Here is a 17,923-nt window from a genome sequence, read left to right as displayed (position 1 = left end):
TGCAGAAATGAGACTGTCTGGGCTTTGAACAGAACAGAGGAAAACTGCTGAGTCATGAAATGTATTTTCCTTAACGGTGTATTTAAACACATTTTAAGTGCAGTATTGAAAGAGGAAATGCATTTTCATAACATTTCGATTTAGTTTTTACATTAGTCATTACTTTTACCTAAATGGATTTGCAACAGCAATGAGGATATAAATCATCTGAGCAGAATAAAAAAAAACAATGCTTGCAACTCAAGATTTCCTCAGCACTTCCTGGGTATCTACTACTTTAAAAATGATTCAATTTATGATCTTCACGCTTTCACAGGACTAAGGTTTCGTGTTTTTCATTAAAATCTGAATTTTAGAACAGACAGAAAAATTGACAGCAACTTGTGCTTTTTTTAAATAAAAGCTGCATCTAAATGCTGTCTGTGCACCCGTATCACTGTTTTAATCACCAAAATGATATCTCCTGGAATAACAGAAATGCACAGTCTAACCTGAGCAGTTCTGAAACAGTCTAATGGAAACAAAATCCTCATCTTGACTGACCCACTGACATGGAGGAGATAATTACACATTTAAAGCTATGTCACCACTTTAATTTCACTCCATTAAACATGCTCTTCTTTTCTTAGGAAATGTAATTCAGGAGGGAATATGCTTACACCAGGCATGTCAGATTCAACCGTACCAAGAACAAAATGTTTATTTAATCCCAATACAGAATTTTCCACGGGTTCTGCAGTTCTCAGATACAGCACATTGTAGAATGTCTGTTCGAAGTCCTACAGTCCAGCAAAATAGACAAACCCTTCTGCTCTCCTTAACTAGCCGCTGTCTTTTATCACATGGAGTGTCAGCAGCTGATACCTCTCTCAAAGCCCTCGCCCTGCTAATTACTAAGGGCAAGAAACCCCTGTGAACCTGCAGTCCTGCTGCTGCTTCTACTTCTCCATCCACAGGCACCTCTCTGAGGAAATTAGGAACGACCGCTACAGCACTTTAATAATAATAATACTGAAATTCAAGCACTGGAACACAGAACATAACAGCCAGTGCTGGCTTGGTTTTCACTAGAACACGTTCCAGTCCCGACTAAGAGTACTACTTCAAAAACATACAGGACATTATTCTGAACAATGAACAAACAAGAGAAGATACACAACACATGCAGAACACGATTGAGGCAGCAGGCAACTTTTTAATAAAATCTGATTTATGCAAGTCGAGAAGTACCTGTACTATTTTTCTGCTTGGCCTGAATTGGATTTCCCCTGTTTACACACGCATACTTGACAATCCAGAGATCTGTTTTGAATACATAACACACCAAGACATTCTGAAGGCATAAGAAAATAAAAGAGGACAACACTGAGTCTCTAAGGGAGAAAGGAAAAAAGTCCATGAACTCAAGAAAAACAGGAGAGCTGACAAGAGAAACACTCAGAAACAGCATGGGCCATCAAGGGCATTTCTGCAGTAAACGCAGCTGTCACAGCACAGTCAGTGTGACAATATCCATATCTTAATGACTGTGGAATTGTTTTATTCTCTCTACACAGCTGATGAATAGAAAAAAGCACATTAAGGAACAAAAAGCAAGCGTGTCTATGCTTTGTACTGCAACCTGAAAGAAAGGGCGCCCCAGTCCTGCCGGTGATGCCAGACGCTCTCCGGCTGGGGCCGACAGGGACTGTGGGAAAGGCTGGGGCGTGTCTAAACCGGCTGGGCCGCACACACTCCCGAGGCGCGCAGGTCCTGACCCTGACAACACTGCCGAGCACGAATGAGGCTTCAATGTGATAAAGCAAGCAAAAAGTGACTGAAGCACAGCAGGAAACAGGGTACTCTTCCAGACCTGCAGATGGCTCACCTGACAGAGCTCAGCTGCACCAGATCTAAAATACTTCCAAGCAGGGGAAAATGCTGGGATAGAGATGGGAAGAAAAAGAGAGGAGAGACTGGTCTTCCTCAGATGAAGGAATCTGACAAACGACAAGGGATGCACACATAGAAATCAGTCCCACGCTGAAGGGATGCGATTCCTTGAACTTTATAACCTATTTAATGGCCATGATTAATGTTAAATTTAGTTTATATCTTAAAGGCTAAGAAAGCCACAAGAAACACATGTAAGTTTCAGAAGACTCTCTATTAGTCCACTTACATCATGTGGGAGCGTGGAACAAGCTCCCCAGCCATGTTGCTGAAGCCGATGCCCTGGCTCTCCTCAAGAATGAAAAAGGCTGGATAAAGATCCTTGGACCAAATAGCTACTCAATTCCAAAGGGATCAGATGAGCCGAATGGCCTCTTTTCAGTGGTAATTAGGTTTCCCGATGGTTATACATTTAAAATGCTAAGATGCTGAAAAAATATATAATGCTGGTTTTAGCCTCATTTGTTGTTGATAATATAACAACAACAAAAATTATATTTATATAATTTATATCTATATATTTATATTTATTAAATTATACCAGCTTGATAAAACGTCTGGAATACTGGAGCCCCGGGACGGCAGGGTGACAAGAAACCAGCACCCCTGGAAGGCAGGGGCCACGTGTCTCAGTGCCTGTGGAGATGTTCAAAACCCGTGGCAGAAGCCGCCTGTAAGCCTCCTGTCACCACTGCTGGTCTGTGCTGGTTAGTGCCGCAGCAGTACATCTGATCTACAACTCACAACACACACTAACTCACTGTCAACCAGCCGGCCCGTGCTGACACAACCCCATTAACTCTCCCCTCCTGCAAGAACATGACTCATCAGAGCCATCCGCTGCCATTCCTTTGACCGGGAGCCCCAGCACTGGAAAACAGTGGAAGTGGAAGGAGCTGTTTATAAAACATTAAGTTCAGAAGGAATTTTCAATCGCACACTGGTATCATTCCTGAGACTTCCTCTTCTTCAACGCCATTCAAAATCAAAAGCACACCAAGCTGAAGAGCTGTGTAAAGCAGCAAAATACTCGAAGAGTGGCTCAATTATCAGGTAAAAATACCCCCATACAGAATATTGTTCAACAGTTTATGGATTCCATTGAATATTCTCTTCCAGAGCCACAGGAGAACTTGGCAGTACATATACATCACCTGTAAAGTGATGTATATCACTTGAGTAGAGTGTCCAGAAAAGCGCTATATAAGTGTGTAAGCAATTATTGTTATTATTATAAAAGACTTTCTTTTATTGCACACAAAAGAAAAAACATTATTTAGCAAATACTAACCAAATCAAATTTAGAACATCAAGTAAAACTGTCTCTTGCAGTTGTAGGAGTAGAATGTTAGTGCTTCAGATAGGTCATCCTGAATCCTGTTCAGTGTCCCAGGAGGAAAGTCAGGAATTCCAGATGTGGAAGGAGCAAGGTGGTCTAACTCATTAATGACGTTACCAGAACATTTCCAGGAAAGGAGCCGTCCAGAGAAAGAGCAGTGGCAGGCAGTAGGTGCGTGCGTGCAATGGCTGAAATGATGTGTAAATTGCAAAAGGAAAAATGTTATTTTATTTAACTCTGAACTACTTCTGAATGCATGCAATGCCATGTCATCTGCTCTAGAAAAGGTAGCTGAGGTTATGGAACTGTTAAGCCATGTTATGAAAAAGATGTATTTCAAAGTGATGTAAAACTACACTTTCAAATATTGAAGGGGCTATGTGAAATATATTAAAAAACCTTTCAGATTTCTTAAGCAACAGAGAACTTATCAATTAGTTGGAGCATACCTAGAATTGGTTACAATTATTAGTATTTATTAGTAATTATCTGTCACCTTACCCTTTCTGACCTTCATGTCCCATCTCTGGTTCCTGAAACAATACACTTCAGTCCCTACAGATGGGTCTTCTACTTCATTATCTTCCAAAACATCTCTGAACCGAAGTTCAGTTTTCTTCAGTCTAGTTCTTAGCATGTGAGCGTCAGGGCTCGAAGGTTGTTTCAGTGGGTTTTTCCCACACTCACTCACAGTATATCAGGGGACTCCAATCATTTGGGAGGCAGAGAATAAAACTGAAGAAAAATCAGCTAAAATCCTTCCTACAATTCAAAGTTTCATGGGTTTATCTAGATTACAAAAATTTAACTTTCCAAAAAGTACCACAGAGTTTCTCCTCAATGTCTGACAGCTGTCTTGCAGTGTAACAAAGATTCCGAACCATAAATGTGACAACAGTGACCAGTTATAACTCACGTAACAACTGCTGTTACTGTTACAGCTGCTTTAACTCACGGTACCACTGACCACTGACAACTGGAGTTGTCCGTCAATGATGTAGACTCTCCACTCTATAGTGGTGATTTGTTTTTGTTTTTTTAAAGTGGATGAGTGCAAAGTATTTTTACGGGGATCTTCTTCTCATATAACATAAGATAAATCTGGTAGAACAGCTGAAAATATGTATGATTCTCACAATCCTTTACCACTGTACATGCCCAGACAATTCCCATCATCTCTATACAGTTAGCACTGTTTGCATCTTCCCAAGTACAGTGTTAATTTCATTCAAAGTGCTGTAATGGTAACAAGCGACATGGCTCACTTGGCTGGACAAGCATGTAACAACTTGTATGCATTCAATGTTCATTCCTGTACTTTATATGGCACTCATTCTCATAAACAAGCAGCAATTAAATTCTATAACATGAGAGCACACATATTTTTAAAGGACTGACACCGATGCCTGTCACAAATTCCACAGAATTCAGAAAGGCAATGAAGTAGGAATGAGCACAGCAGCAGGATGACACCGTGAAATGAGCCAGAGAGCTCAGACACAAACATGCACGGCAGCTTTACTGGACAACTTTCTGTCCTTTACACTTGTCAGCTAGGACAATAACCCATATTAATATTCTGTGCTCAAGAACTTATTGTTCATAGAAAAAAAACATCTTGATAGTGCTTTGTGACAGCCCAGATTATAAGAGCGAAATCTGCTCATTAACTGAAAAACAGGTTAGAATGACTGCATCCCATATAAAAATATAAAAAACTTCTATAGCAATTGTTTGTATAGTTAAGGATGACTGTCAATCCTGCGCGACTGTTCCGAACAAAAGTGTAGTGGCTTCTATTTTCTCGAAGACATGCAAGGATTACATTATACATATATACCGATGGGGATGCAAAATTTCAATAACCCAACTACGTTACACAGGAAAACCAGAAAATTGAACAGTACTTCTCCACCTTGGCTTTGTTTCATCCAAACCAGTGCAGTTAGTTTCGTAAATGTTTATTCGGGCAGAACTGGGCAGTATTAAGTGCATCCCAGCACCTCACAGAAAAAAACCCAGTCCAATTTTTGTGTCCTATTCACTCACTGTACACACCCCTTAATTAGATAAATGATCTGTGAAAGTAGAGCAAAAAGCCCATCTTTTTAATGAATTCTAAACCTCTGACCGTTTAACCACTACGAATGAAGTTCACGATTAAGATGTGGGAAAGTATTCTCTGCAGTGCACATACTGCCTGGACACGTGTGGCGACAGCTGACCTAGAGCCTCACTCACCACCACCCACCCTGCGCCTTTCTGGAGGGAAGAGACACCCTCTAAATAAGCAGCTAGGCTGTGCTGCATAATTAAGGACACTTTATATTAGTTTTTGTGCCGTGGACAGGTTCTAAAAATCTCACGAAACCACAGAGCCTTCTGGAAACCAGTTGAATATTTAACAACTTTACAGCTGCAGTTAAACTCACCCAAAATTGCCACACTTCCTGTAATGTTCAGTAATTCAGATTTGTTATCACTTGGCTCCAACATGCATTCGATGACATCAGTGTGAAACGAAATCGCACATTGCTGAATATGTATAGTACAGCAGATGTTTTTATGGTCTTGAAACTGAGCACTGTAAAAACATTTCAGTGTGATTTAAGATCTCATGAACATGACCGTTAATTCCAGAATTGGATCACTCCAGTTATAAGTGTGAAATCATCCCAATTGAACTGACTCAGCACATCCTAATGGTCAGGCAAAGGCCAAAATCATCAAACAGAAAACACCATCAGATCACACATTGAGCACCAAAGTGTAAAGGTCAAAGGTCACATTGCAACACCAGGGCAGAATTTCTCATGATGCCAGTAGAGGAAACGTACTATCAAATTAATCTAACACAACTTTTTAAGAAGAGAAAGAAAACAGCAGCCAGACTAAGGCTGCTTGAGATAACTTGCAAGAAGGAGTACAGGAAACCAGTGTCGTGTCTTTGTCACCCTGCTCTGGAAGGAAACCCTACCCAACCAGAACCTGGAGGAGGTCAGCGACTAACAGAAGGTGCTGTAGAACAGGCCAAAAATCTGGAGAGAAATATTAGAAAGGTTGCAAACAAGAGCACTCCATACGGCCCAACTGGGTCATTGGGTTGTAAGCAGCTAAGTGATCTAAGTAACGTGTCCAGCTGTTCAAATAAGCCAGGATATCAGCTTTAACAACAGGACGTTTATTTCAGACCCCCAAAACCCCCAAAAAGCTCCTCATGTTCTGAGTTTTAAATGCGCTTCCCTACAGATGGGGGTTCGTGCTTCACTGTTCCTTCTAAAGAAGTCCATTGTGTTGAAAATGCATTTGAGGACTTTGACAACTTCAATCTTATCTCCTTTAATGTTCAAGACTAAAAAGTTTAATTTCTTTTATCTTACGGGAATAAAACACTCCAGTGAGCCCATGAATGTATCTGCTTAAATCCTCTCTAGAACTGATTCAAGATTAGCAGTATTTTCTTGAAACAGACATTACAACCCAAAGTGACAACTACTGTACAGCATGATTATGTAAGACGCCAGATCATTTAAGTGCTGTGGCATTAATAGTGGGAAGCCACTTCACAGACTAATCTACTGGATTTCACCTACAAGCAGAATAGATGCCATATCGCCCATCACTTGGGACATGCTTGTAACAGTCCCTAATACCTTCACCAGTCAACCCCTTGGACCCTGATCCGAAACTGGCACAGAAAATTGAGTCATCACTAATGTACAACCTCTGGGGAAGCAACACAAAAACATGCACAGAGGCAACACCAACAACACACACAGTTCTTAATTATGTCCATTCGGGTAGCTGTTCACTGCTTTGAAATAAACTGTACTGCTCCAACTCCAGCCTTTCTACAAGATATTCTGATACAAGGATTAAGCTTTGGGTGAATATTTTTAAATTTCAACTGTTTGTAGGAAGTATTCTCATGGTGACAGTAATTAGTTTAAAACACAGCCTGCAACAGTTGAGAAAAATACTGCCTAATCTTTTTTAATAACTTAATCTAAAATCTTAATCACAACACAGTCAAGAGACCAAAGCAAATCTTTTACATAAAAAATCATAACTATTATACTTTGATATAGTTTTCAACTTTTCATTTGTATTTATAACATCTATATAAAGCAGGAAATTAGAGAACTTTAACTCTTATACTGCAAAACTTTTATCTAAACTACTTCATTTCCTTAATTGGCCCTTAATTGCATAATTGACCCTGCTGCAGAGCAACGATTAAATAATTAAGAATTAGCTGGAAAAAAGGACCTTGATGTAATGTAAGGGGTGATGTTGCCTAGATGCTGGTGTGCCACAGTTGTGAACACTGCTATTAAAAAGTGGGTCATCAAAATTACACAAGCCAAAAACTGGTCTTAACAGCTGTAAAAACTACCCCCTTTCCCATTCCACTGGTACCAGCTAACAAAACATTGCAAGTCACAGGAAAGTCAATATTCTGAACGTTCCTTTAAAAAAGCAAGAGCACAGCTGAAGAGTCATACTCCATAGACTACCGTGGACTAAAAACGACATAATCCAGCCGTCTGATGATAAACACCAGCAGAATCTCCGTGCTTCAGGACAAGTGATCGATCCACATCAGGGCAGGGTGGCCAATAGAAAGACAACACAAACATAATAACATTCACCACAACAAAAAGACTGGACCTACCCCTGTGCCACACAGCAGCAAATATTCAGACCAGGAGAGGACAACTAACATTTGATCAAATACTGTAGGGATCGGTGTAAAAACATTACAGTGTTCTGCAGGCTACTCTTTCAAAACTCAACTGATTCACACCATGAATGCACATGATCTCCTCTGGAAATAAACAGTCTAAGAGAATTAAAGATGTGAACACTCCAGTGAAAACCGGACAATTACAAAGTTAAAGCAGGAGCATTAAAAGAGGCAGGAGCAAAGTGGGCTCAACCGACTGCAGCCCCTGGTGAATTCGGAGGAGGCTCAGCGTCTCCGGTCCGGACAGGCGGCTCTCACCCACGTGGAAGCCAGGCCCCTCTGCCCACCAGCTCCCCAGCCAGGGCTCTGGTGCCGAACGCTCAGCCTGCGCCAATTTACATCTCCGCCACGCTCCCTTCCCCCACCGCACAGCTCTATTTAAAGCGACCGCAACACATTCCACTCTGCTGCTTTGTTTTTTTCTTAAAGAGATAATTCTTCAAATGTCCGGGCAGTTAAACTGTTCCTTATCTGCACTATTAGACTTCAGATTTTATTTAGTAATCCTCCTGGTCCACTATAACCTTTTAACCATAGAAACGTGGAAAGCTTATAAAATGTAACATAAAGTAGTTCACCTCCATGCTTTCTGACAATTTATTTTGGAATAGTTTTATATAGAAAAATTATTATTAGAAATAATTATTAAATTATTGGAGACTGTAAAACTGGAACAAATAAAACGAACTATAATACCCACACACAACACTTCCTGAAGTTGAATAAGGCCTCTTGTGTGATTTTTATCAATCACATACCATCTTGTGGAAACAAAAGAGAGACATGGCATTTCGGCTCTTCACTGGATTTCAAACAAGAGCTCGGAAACTATCCCAGGCCAAAGGGCAGAGCTTCCATCAGAAACAGGTCGGCACACGTGGCTCAGCAGACAGATCCTGCGCAGCTGAAAGCCGGAAGGGTATTTCCCCAGTCAAGGCCAGGGCACAGCCAGACTGACTGGCAGCTTCCACTCACTGTCAGGTCTGTATTTAACTATGAAATTCAAGGACAAAGCACAGCGACACTGAAAAGGTGCAGCCCTGGTGAACGCGGAGAGAAAGGGCTTTCCTGATCGCTGTCCAAGACCACCAAAAAACAAACAGAAAACACATGCTTCCCTAACTGATGAGACTCCTTAAGTTACGTCTACACCACACTGCCGGCTGAGCCTCCCAAGCCTTCCTAAGGTCAGGGGAGTTCATCTGCTGCAGTGTCTAGATTAACCTGAATCAGTCCCACACAGTGAAACCTGTTTTTCCAAATTCCTTCATCTTGCCCCAGGCATGGCGATTACACCTGTGGAAAAGTAGGCCAAGGTGTAATCAAGTTAGAACCACATACAGCTGTTAACTTACGAAGGCGTTATAAATCCAGAATTCAGTTATGAGGTCAAAGAATGTCTTAATGGTGAACAAACGCTTTAAAAAAAAGGATAGCATCACAGGCAACAAAATGCAGTCTTGTACAAACTGTACTCAAGAAGCAGAAAGGAAATATTTTAGGATTTAAACTCATCGGTGTCTTGCCTGTTCCAGTCTTCTTAAACTAGGTTAAAGCATGAAATACCAAGGACCTCACAGTGCCTAGAAACGAGAGCCCTCAGCTTCTGAAATATGAACTGGCTCAGACAACCGCAATGCTGAAAGAAGCCTTATGCCCATCCTTGTACTTTTGTTGCTTTTCCCATTTGCTTGCCTCCCACCACACTTCTAAGTGTAAATCCACCTTTATAGTGCAAAACGCTGTTATAGGCGCTGTGGAGTTTCTCCAAAATCCTCTTCTCTCACAGATCTCTCGAGGCCTGGAACACACAGCTGTGGAGCCCAGGGCTACAGAAAAGATGCTACCTGCCACTCATCTTCCTTTCCCAGAGGTTGTCTGTTGTGGACATGCAATCAATCAGTAAAAGACCGCAACAATTTTACTGGACAAAAAATTACCTTTTGAGTTTACATCCTTATCATGCCTTGACATCTATATGTTCTTGCTAAACACTCGCCAATGGGGTCATGTAAAAACATCCCCACACTTACAAAAAGACCCAAGGTCCCTATAATCAACATTCTGATTAATCTGCCATCTGCAAATTCCAGTCCCGATGCTTGCTGGCTGGTTCTCTCTTGGGTCGAACCAACGATCCCCAGACCACCAAGCTGGCATCCTCAAGCACTCTTTGGATTTGGGAATTTGCGAGCACATGGTGGGTTTTGAGAGGAAATCCAGACAAAGTTCAGGCACCAAACACTTCCTTTAAACAAGCCTGTGCTTCAATTAAACATACCCAGAACACGATCATTTAAAAACAAGATAATTTTGTTTCCTCACCTGCACAGTATATCATGCATATTGAATGTACTCTGCACATGGTTTCTGGGGGTACCAGATTTTCTGATCAATTATAATTAAGCCACTGTTTATCATAAACACTTCTGGATTACTCTGGAGATCGTTCTGCTGCATTTTTTGTGCTACTCTGCTGATTTTCCATCTTGCCTCTTCCTCGGATTACTCACCTACACCACAGGGGGGCCAGGCTTGTTCCACCCACACAGAAGACAGAAAATACATTGAAGAATACTGCTTCAGTTACATAACAGATCTGCCGTAATTCACTTTTCCTGGGAGAGAAAAAAATCTAATGATGTAAATTTTACCTGAATAATGGAAATGTATACGAGTTCACCCTGCCTTGATTCAACGTGTGAAATATTGTAACTTATGCAAGTTACGAATGACAAATACTACTGGGACATCTTTGTGCACCTAATGCCAATGATACCTGGCTGTGCAGCTCTTGTAGAAAACAAGAGCTGCACAGCTCATTCGCAGCAATGACTTCAAGATTCCTTCGTAGTCTTATCCATACATTCGGTGAATCTCAGGCCCAGCAGCCCACTTAAGGAATCCTTGTGAATTTGCTACACTCAACCTTATGCCACAACAGCACTAACAAAATGTCAGGTCCCAGGAGATATCTGCTGATCCAGATTCCAACCAGGACCTCCTAGACGCAGCCAAGGGCGCGGGGGTTCAATCGAACGTCAGCCTTGCCCCCAGCCAGGGTGGACTCAGGGCCTCTGCCAGGCCGGGAACAGGCGGCCGGCCCACCTCCGGACTCGCTCCGTGCCTGGGGCTGAGGTGGAGGACCCGTGAGGCGCAGCCCGGCTCTTCTGCGGTCGCGCGCGGCAAGAGGCACCTGAAGCTACACACTGCCAAAGGCAGCAGCGTGGGCAAAGATAACAAGCTTGGCTCTAATTTTCAGGCAGGGCAGAGCAAAGAAGGTGCAAATATATTTTTAAAAAGATGGTGCTATTTTCTTGGGCACAGCCCTGTAATATGATCCCCCGATAGAAACAGTGCTGCCTGTCCTGGGGCTCGTACACCACATCGCATTCCGAAAACGTGACCACCTGAACTGATTTCACTTTATACAAAGCAAAGCTCACCAACATCCTTCAGAACAATTCCCAGTGCGATTTGCTTAGGAGCTCGCGACAATGCACCACCTGGACTTCAGGGTCTGCTCCAGATTGACTGTGTTTATTCATGTGTTCTTTACGGCACATAAAGCAGTGTGCATGTCATCCACTCACACATCACTATTTATCAGTCCAGCAGAAGGTCTGGCTAGGAGGAAAAATACACATTCTCTGCGCCCTTCTGAAACTGAAAACAATGCAAGTCAGATTACATTCATAAGCCACCACGTTTGCACCTGTTTTCCGTTAGATTGGTGCACCTGATACAAAGTCTGAATAACCAGAAAACAGGAAGTACATCACTACAATATACTTTCCATATAGAAAATACACAACCTAGACAGTGCAAATGTCACTCATTTCTGTTCATCAGTGGCATATAAATGCACGTAAGAGGATGTCCACAGCAACCAGCTGCCCAACACCTGATAATGACAGCAGACCGGGAGCCATGAACACAGACTCTGACCCCCAGTGACCCCAGAGCCCCTCCAGACATCTGAAGAACTACAGCACCTGTGATTTCTGCAACACTAACCTTAGTACAGAAAGCTATTTCGCAGGTAAGTGTTACAGAAGACGCTCAAAAGGCAAGATTCCTCTACTATTTCCTGGTAAAGTGGAGATTCAGATACTACAGTGTTGCTCGTAAATGACAAATAGCTTTCGTACAATTAAGTAGATTAAGATATTTGACTACCACTATTTTATATCAAGAAGTTAAAATCATATACTATACCAGCCAGATAGACATCTCTCCTCACAATATCCCTCATTTGGATAAGACAATTAGGTCTAATGCTAAAATAAACTTTTCACTACACTGCCAACTTAAATACTTGGCTTAACTACCCTACCTACTCAGTAACAATAAGCGTCCAGCATCAGGATATCCCAGCCGAGTCCACCATTACTTCAATCTCAAACTGCAAAAAATATTTATCAAAGAACTTGAAATATAAGCATCCACGCTCCCTTCTCTGAACAGATTTCATCTTTTTTGTAACAAAACTACATAGATGTAACACTCTGCACTTGTCTATGTTAAATGTTATCAGATATTTGGCCAGATTCCACGGTCAGTTAATCCCTCTTATTTGGTGTTGTATGTGAACGTGACCAGTCTGCTAACTGCACCAGAATTTAGATCATTCACATGAGTGAGGAAGAACAGTGGTCCCAGGACAGATCTCTGCGGTACTCCACTAATTACATCACCCCAGTCTGAGCATTCACCCCTTAACTGAACTCGTTTTCTGTCCATTAAATACTTCTCAATCAAAATACATCTCTTTGAATGCCTACAGCCTGCAATTTAAAAACAAGCCTATTACAAGGAGGTTTATCAAAGTCCTCCTGATCTAAATATCTAAAATACGATGTCATATGCGGTCTGCACCCATTACTGCGCCGTGAACCCCTATCGCTTCCAGCACCCTAAATGAGAACAGCAGCCACCCAAACACCCGCCCTGCCTTCACAGCTCTACAGACAAGACCCACACCAGAAGCCCCCATAAGGGCACGGCAGCAAGAGCAGCTTCAGAAACCCGACCGCCTGGCTACGTCAGTCCAGAGGACACGGTGTCGGCTGAAGATAAAACTATTTTTCTAGGCCCCGCCATTACTCCACGAGCGCCGAGATGAATGCAGGAATAAAGCTCAATTCAAACGGCTGGGAGGGACAGCTCCCCAGCACGTGGAGCTCTGACACAGCTGGCCAGGGGGGTGTTGGCTCTCTTGGGACCCCCCGGGGCTGGGGGGGGGGGGGGACACGACTCCCCAGCTAACAGGACCCCCACCCAGGCAGAGTGGGCCGGGGGGTGCCCTGAGGTCAGCGACACCCCTGGCATGAGTCTGGGGTCGTCCCCCCTCGCAGACGCTCCTCTCTGAACTCCATTTCACAAGACGTTTCTCCATCCAGCCTGCAGCTGCGCCCCTCCCCCACGCCTGCCCCAGCGCGCAGCCTAGCAGCAGAATTACATAACAGCGCCTGCTGTAATCCGAGCGCGCGCAGCCCTGGAGCCCCGGAGCCAGCCGCCCGGACCGGGCCTGCTCGCCACGCCCGTCTCTCTCGCAGGAAGACACGGCACGGGCTCCGGACCGGCCGCCCGTCTCCTCGTTAAAGCCCGGACAGACCGACCCCTCGCTGCTCGACGCTGAATGGCCAGCAGCAGGAAAGCAGATCAGGGGACACGCGGCCCCCCGCGGGCTGGCCGAGCCCGAACGGACCCATGAGCAGAACCCGTGAAGCAGCCGGACCTCAGTGAGAAACCCCATCCCGGACCCACGCAGGTCAGGTATCGAGCGAAAGGCATTAGGATAAAGATGTTATTTACAGAAAATAAACACAGAGGGTAAATGAGGACAAGGCCATCGGCTGAGCAAATAAATATATCTCGAGTTCTCCAGGGTCAAACGTAAGAAGGAAAGAGTGGGATGAGAATACCGAGCCCTGCGGCTGACATGCACTAAGAATGTACCTTTTCGGAGGATGTCATCACTTTTCATTAACACCGTAGGAGCATCGGTTTGACCTCAAACACCTGGCTGAACAAAATCCTCACACGTGTATAAATACAGTGTGTGTGACAGGCACCAGGAATAAGCCCGGAAGAGACGTGTGCTGGTCTGCTGAAGACAGTACCCAGCCGTGAGGCCCGGAGTCTCCCCTCCCCCACAGAGCTCAGTGACAACTTTGTTCAGTGTCTGCGAGGGGCGCTCTGTCAGCAGCCAACCGACAGTGAAATCAAACAACGTTCTCCCACCCGAAGAAGAAACAGAACATTGTTCTTTTTTCTACTTCACAAGTCTCCCATTTTTCAGCAAAAATACCTACTAAAGGGTTAACACCTACAGCCCACGTTCGCACCGCATCCACACGAAGGCCAAAACGAACCTGTCGATAAAAATGGCACCTGACAATTGTCTCACTATGCAACTGCATCTCCGGCAGGCACAGGTTGTCCTGTTGTTGTTGTCCTGCAGGAACAGAACAAAGCCTCACTGTAACTGTCAGCACACACCAGTGCCATTACGTATGCCGTATTTGCAATACTCCTTATTTGGAGAAAAGAAAAGGGAGCTGCAGAACTTTTAACTGGAGGGGGTCCTATGCAAGTCGCCCAGTCCTGTGTGAGAAAGCGCACAAACCAGACGGTTACATTCGCCCCAGGCCTGGCCTGGCCCGGCACGTCAGCCAGTGTGCAGTGTGTGTGCAGTGTGTATGTAATGTGTGTGTGTGTGTGCGCGCTGTGCATGCTGTGCGGTGTGTGTACAGTGTGTGTACAGTGTGTGTACAGTGTGTGTGTATACAGTGTGTGTACTGTGTGTATGTAATGTGCACACAGTGTGTGTGTGTGTGTGCACACTGTGCATGCTGTGCAGTGTGTATACAGTATGGATACAGTGTGTACATACAATGTGCGTGTGTAGTGTATAAAAGTGTGTGTACAGTGTTTTTATGTACAGTAAGTGTGTGCAGTGTGTACACTGTGTATATACAGTGTGTGTGTACCATGTGTGTGGAGTGTGTATGTAGTGTGCATTCAGTGTGTACATACAGTGTGTGTATAATGTGTATTTGTACAGTATGTATGTGGACTGTGTGTATACAGTGTATATGTGTACAATGTGTATAGTGTGTGTAGTATGTGTGTATTTAGTGTGTGTGATAGGACCCCCCCTCCACCGCCTATATATACATACAATGTGTGTGTATATACAGTGTGTGTAGTATGTGTGTGTGATAGGACTCCCCTCCACCACCTATAAATGCATATAGTTTAGAGTGTGTGCATAAATACTGTGTGTATATTATGTGTGTAGTATGTGTGTGTATATACAGTGTCTATAAACAGTGTGTGTGATAGGACCCCCCTCCACCGCCAATATATACATATACAGTGTGTGTATACTGTGTGTATAAACAAAGCATATATATAAAGTGTGTACAGTGTATATATATAGTGTGTATATACTGTGTGTGTGATAGGACATATACAGTGTGTGTATATATACTGTGTGTGTATAAATACAGTGTGTGTGATAGGACACCGCCGCCTATATATCCTTAAACAGTGTAGTGCGTGTATAAATACAGTGTGTGTTCTGTGTGTATATATATAGTATGTGTACAGTGCGTGTATAAATACAGTGTGTGTGACAGGACCCCCAGCCGCCTGTATATCGTTATACAGTGTACAGTGTATGTATAAATACAGTGTGTGTACAGTGTGTGTGTGTATATACTGTGTGTATAAATAGTGTGTATATACAGTGTGTGTACAGTGTGTGTGTATATACAGTGTGTATAAATACTGTGTGTATGTGTACAGTGTGTGTGTCAGGACCCCCAGCCGCCTGTATATCCTTATAGTGTGTACAGCGTGTGTACAGTGTGTGTGTGTGTATATATATACAGTGTGTATAAATACTGTGTGTGTATATACAGTGTGTGTGTCAGGACCACCAGCCGCCTGTATATCCATATAGTGTGTACAGTGTGTGTGTATACACTGTGTGTGTGTGTGTATACAGCGTGTGTACAGTGTGTGTGTATACACTGTGTGTGTGTGTATACAGCGTGTGTGCCAGGACTCCAGCGGAACACCGGCCGCTGCCTCCTCGCGGCTCCCCTCGTGCCCTTCCCGTCCCCGGCCTGGGGGCCTCGGGGCCTCGCCGCTCGCGCCGCGTCTCGCGGCGTCTCCCCGCACCGAGCAGAAACCACGCGTCGAAAACGCACCGTCAAATAAAATAAAATAAAATAAAATTTTAAAAAAGAAATACACCGCTCTCTTTTGACGGGCTACCCCTTTCAACACGTTCTGTAGGGTTTTTTTTCTTACCCATGGAGGCGGCGGGTAGTGTGTGTGTGTGTGTGGGGGGGGGGGTCTTTATAAGCGGCGATAACGACAACGACACGGTACCGGCGGGCAGAGGTCACGCACTCGCCCCCCCCCCTCTCCCGGCCGTCCACGGCCGCGGAAACACACGGCACCCACACTCGCCCATCCCCCCCACGCCGCCCGCCCGGCTCCCGCTTCGCCCGCCGTCGCTCCCCCGCAAACTCGCCTGTCGGACCCGCCGCTCCCGTCCCGTCCCGCCCGCAAGCCCCCCACCCGCCACCGGGCGAAGCCCACTTACTGTAATATCCAGATCACACAGGGGGAGCCTGGGCTGCCGTGTGGAATTTCCTCTCCGGAGTGTGTATGTGTGTGTGTGTGGTTTTTTTTTCCCCTTCCTTTCTTTCAAAAAATACGGCCGTAATATCGCGTTATACACCCAGGCGAAAGCGAAGGCGGCGGCGGCGGCAGTTAAAACTCCCAGAGAGGCGCGGCGTGGCGTGGCGTGGCGCTTGCCGTTTGCGTTACCTCGGCTCTTGGATTTTTTTTTTTATATATATATATAATTTTTTTTAAAAAAAACTTTAAGAAATAGAGATTGAGGAGAAATTGAGGAACATGGTAAGGGGCTGTTACGAGAGAAAAAAAGCCAAACGGTTCAGGAGCAGCCAACGGCTTCAGACACTCCAGCGCAAGAGGAGGGTGACCTTCCAGGCAGAAATGGGGCAGGCCTAGGCACGCCGGGGCCGCGCCGTGCAGACGCACCGAGCTAGCGTGAGCCAGTCTGCCGGCTTCACCGCGGAGGGGGCGGGGGTCGCTTTACACACCGTCCTGGAAACGCATTAGTTCCACCCCCCACCCCCAGCCCGCCTCTCTGTAACCCCCCCCCACCACCACCACAAACACCACCCACCGCATCGAAACAAAACACGAGCGCCAGAGAGAGAGCCCCGCTGTCAAGTCCTAAAATGAAGGGAGGGGGGGGGGAGAAAAAATAGGAAAACGATTCATTACGTTTCATTTCCATCGTGAGATTCCGTGATGAATTAGATTCGGGCAGCGCCTGGTGGGTGAGCGGGGCGGTTTCTGGTTTCTGGCGTCTAGCACGCTGCCAGCACCCCGTTCAGTGCAGGTCTGAAATGAGTCGAGGCCTGCTGGTTGTGTGTTTGTGTCTGCGTGCGTCTGGTGGTGGAGGGCAACGTCTTGACTACCCACTCACTACTAAGTCCTTATCCCCGCGTTTCCCTGACCAGTTTTACCATTCCTCCGTGTGGTACTCTTTATCGTATACCAGTCTGTTTTCGGTGCACTGCATCCGAAACTCTGAAGAAATGCCTGCATCCAACATGCAGCCTCACAAAGGAGGCTTCACACTCACAGGAGAACGAGTGAAAGTTTACTCCATGCTGAAAAGAGAAAAGAAACAACAATTCAGCTGTGGAGCCTTCTCCGGGTGCGAGTGTTAGCGAGGGTTAACCCGAAGAAGGCTCCACAGCCGAAATGTTTCTTTTCTTCTCTCTTCAGCAGGGAATATACTTGTTCCTTTGCAGCCTGTGCATGCTGACGCAGCTCCCTGCTGGAAC

At 44.7% G+C, this 17,923-nt stretch overlaps 1 protein-coding gene across 4 annotated transcripts in view; it reads right to left on the bottom strand.

Annotated features, from left to right (window-relative positions):
• Positions 1-17,126, bottom strand: part of tbl1xr1a (TBL1X/Y related 1a) — a 57,167-nt gene extending 40,041 nt beyond the window's left edge. The window contains exon 1 of one of the 4 annotated variants that reach the window (XM_088912899.1): positions 16,642-17,126. The gene's annotated coding sequence lies outside the window, so the exon portion shown is untranslated. Of the gene's footprint in view, positions 1-3,772; positions 5,778-16,641 lie in introns of those variants that run through there. The other 3 variants (XM_088912902.1, XM_088912900.1, XM_088912901.1) reach the window with 3 other exon arrangements.
• Positions 17,127-17,923: the final 797 nt, after the last annotated feature.

This window comes from Atractosteus spatula, chromosome 4 (genome assembly GCF_055471065.1).
Source record: "Atractosteus spatula isolate fAtrSpa1 chromosome 4, fAtrSpa1.hap1, whole genome shotgun sequence".
Classification (NCBI taxonomy): domain Eukaryota; kingdom Metazoa; phylum Chordata; class Actinopteri; order Semionotiformes; family Lepisosteidae; genus Atractosteus; species Atractosteus spatula.
Note: the sequence above shows the minus strand (reverse complement) of the source record. Positions and strands in the feature narration are given on the sequence as shown.